We start from the raw sequence: 3,808 nt of genomic DNA, 5'->3' as shown, positions 1-3,808 counted from the left end.
GCAAGCCAGGAAATAGTTCGTTATATCCACCGAAACCGACCGAAACGCCAACCCAGCAGAGAACAGATCACCGGGGACACTTCTTTACGAGGACACAAAAAAAAACCCACCAACCTGTGGAAAAGCGCGCACACAAGACAAGCCACCCGACAGACTACAACCATCCTAATCTCGGTACAAAATGGATCGGCGGATGCGTGCCGGCTCCTTGGGGAAAATCGAACGCATTACATCACCAAGATCGCAGTTACGCTCGCAGCGAGCTGGTGCAATCGCTGTAATCCTGTGCCTGGCATAAAACAGGTTGCTGTGCGATCGATAGATCGATCGTGTCGCGTCATTTGCGCGGCGATTTGTGATGTATTTTTTTTTTTCCCCTTTTGCAATGCGTTCGACCACCCTTTTTTTTAGCCTATATAGGCCATTTTTATTCGAGCCAACATAAACGCCACCCGCGAGCCGTTTCTATTAGTCAACTCATTAGTCCGTTCGACAGGACGCAAAAACGAAATACTACCGAGCAGCGGCGAGGAGAGCATAATAAAAAATCGAACATGAAAATCGGAACGCGCGAGCGATACAACTGGTGGGGCGTTTTTTTTTTTTCATTCTTTCTTTCGCCCTATGCCTGCGTCGTGATCTAATCTTTGACACCGTTTAACAAGCGACCGCTGCACCAGCCGATGCTGATCGATGGTTTATCGAGCCTGCGAGTGGAAAGCATGGGTTCGAGACTGGTTGATGGTTTTACTTTGCAAATTACGCGTGGCTCGAAAGCGCCGATTGTACGGTTCGAGAAAATCACACGCGGTCCGCGATGGACAACAGCTTCATGTTATCATCACCCATCAGTGCCACAGACAATCGGCATGTTGTATAAATTGTGAATTTTCTTAGGGTTAGCCAGCTAGCTTTACTATTACGCCACCGATCGCGCCAGGTTTGCTGGAACGATCTTGCACCGAGCAATGCGATCGTTCGGGAAAAAAAAGCGCAAGATATCCTACGGAACAGAACTGTATCTTCAAGTGCATGCGGTGAGATATATGTTGGCCTAAAAATTAGTAGCAAGCAGTTTCCTGATTCAGATAGCGGAACGTTTGAGAAACAGCGACAAAAAATGAGGACGGAAACGAGCACTCCGAGCCATGAGCAGGGACCAAGCAGCGAACAATTAGATCAATTAGATAGCTGTAGCTAGAGCCGAACATCTAGAAGCGAACATCTCACAGGCAGGTAGATTTCACCACGAAACGAAAACCCTACGGCACGCATGAACGGGGGAAAAAAATGCCCACCGAAATTGATGCTGCCCCGAATGAGTGGTACAGAAAGCTGTGAAAAACCCGCAAGGCTCGTAAAAACACCGCTCGTCATTTCGTGTTGACTCGAAACCGATCGATCACCTGGTGATTCAGCGATTGTTGCATTGGGAAACTGCCATGATCTACTGCCCTTGATGTAGACAATGCTCACGGATGCAGCTTTTATTGGTTTGCTTGTAAAGCGCGTTGTGAAGCGATTGTAACTTGTGAGATCACGAGACAGAGAGAGGAAAACAGAGGAAAAACCCTCATACGAGGTGTAAATGTCAGTCACGTAGTGCATCAAGCGGGTAGCAATGATTGAGCTTTTTTGAAAAACAAAAATCCGTTAAAAATCACGTTACATCAAGGGGTCAAATCGCTCAGTCAGATTGTCGCACGTTTTACGTTTACGTTCCACATTACAATTGGCATCATTCCGCGCTCGGTTCGTTCCGCCCAACAACTTAAGCCTGACACTGTTTCCTTTTCTCGTTTCGCGCGTTCCTGGCGACTGGTACATGCGATCAATATAACAAAATATCAAAGCCGTTACGACATAATTAGCTTTAAAGAGGAGTTTAATTTAAGCTGACGCAACGCGAAGCTTTGCGTTTTTCCCGCAGCGATATCGCCGCCCTCGGGATGGGGCAGTAAGGAAAAGCGCGTGCAGAAAAATAGCATCATAAAACAATCACAAAATAACCAAACACAGCAAAGATTACGCACCGACAGGGAAGCGAGCGAGAGCGCTGTATACTAAATTGGCGGTGCGAAAGAGAAGCGAACCAAACCCACATTATCTCCCACGGTTTTTTTTTGTTTTTATGTAAATACTAAGCTTCTCCAAGCGCACGGTAACCGCTTCTGATCGTCATTTGATCGTCGTTCGCGTGCACTGAGTGGGGCTAAAAGCCACCACCATCCAGAGGGCCATCCGATCAGCACGTACTCTTATTTGTAAAAAATAAAAACAAAATACGGCTCCACGGTACAATCCAATGGTATTGGGTTTGATAAATGCGAGCGTATTTGAATAGTTGAATAAAAGGTGGAATATTTCAAATTTGCTGCAGTGAAATGCGATGCTTTGTGTGAGTGTTTTGTCATCCTCCGAAAATGGGAAAAAAATTACTTTAGCGGGCGTCTTGCGCGTTGCCACCGAGACATCGTACACGAAACACGTCGAACTAATTTTCCTCCACATGCCACCTGACACAAAACGGTAAGGAAAGTAGCCATGAAACCGTTTGCGACTCCGCGTAACCATCCAGCGCATGCGCGCGACATTAATATTCATAATCCGGGTTCCATTTTTTTTTTTTTGCGTAATCCACTACCCCAAACTGACCAGGTTGGCTGGAGGTTGGAGTAAAATCTCGCACACCTCCAACAGCCAGCGCAATGACATTTGCGTTGAAAAATCACCCACCACAATGCCGAACGCCGAGTCGTACCGAGACGGAGGATTATGCTTTCGATGAGCCGGCTTGGCCAACGACGATCACCATTATTGCACCATTAGTGGCCGTTTCCATAAAAAGGCGACCAGGCACACGGGAGACGACACGCAGCCGACTACTAACGATCGGTTCGTTTCCACGGGATATTTGTCGACCAGAGAGAGAGGGAGAGTTTCGAATTTCTGCCATGTTGCGGATCGTGGCCGTACTCGCTTGGAGCAAGGGAGAAGAAAAAAAAAGGCAGGCACTCAAAATGGCAGCATAAAATGCCCACCCCGTATGCACATAGCCGCGAGCGGGTATCATTACACTTGTTCCAGTGATCTTTTTGCACCAGTGATCCAGTTTTGCCGCACGTTCCGCATGTTCCACGTTTCACCGGCATGACCCGTGGAAAACCCCCCAACCGTAATGGGGTACAAATCGAATCACGCGGAATCGTCCGTTAGGGTTAGCGCGCGTTGCCACACGTGAAATGTCGCGTGGACTGTGTAATTTTGGAGGATGCTGCGCAGGTTGCATTCCATTGTTCCAGCGGGTGGTTAGCAGAATTATGCCATAATCACTTCATCATCGAGGTTAGCATGGTTTGCAGGCTGCATAGGAGATAGACGGAGACATGCTTCCAGTCGAGGATTATGCTCTTTCGGTTAAGGTTAATTTTTTAAACTCGAATCGGAGACTAATGGGAAAAGAATGCTTATCAAATTCCAACTCTTTAGGACCATTCAACCGACCCTCCACCGATGGCTCAATAAAGTGAAGTAGCTCAGAATGTGTCAATTATGTTGCGGGTTTTAGGATGCCAGCACGCGAAGGTTGCATGCAGTTTTTACTCGCAACCATTAGGGCATTTTCTCAACACCACCCACTACCGGAGGCATGTCGCTGCTGCTTACAAACTCTGCGTGCTTTCCGAGCCCGCAGGCGTGCCGAATTTTTCTTTCCCACCAAAACGCATCAGTTCACCCTCGACTTCGTTCGAGACAGTCCACTTCCCTCCGGTCATGTTTTCATTCATTCACATTGCACCGAAGCACC

The sequence above is a fragment of the Anopheles nili genome, chromosome 2, assembly GCF_943737925.1.
Source record: "Anopheles nili chromosome 2, idAnoNiliSN_F5_01, whole genome shotgun sequence".
NCBI lineage: Eukaryota > Metazoa > Arthropoda > Insecta > Diptera > Culicidae > Anopheles > Anopheles nili.
This window is presented reverse-complemented; position numbering follows the sequence as displayed.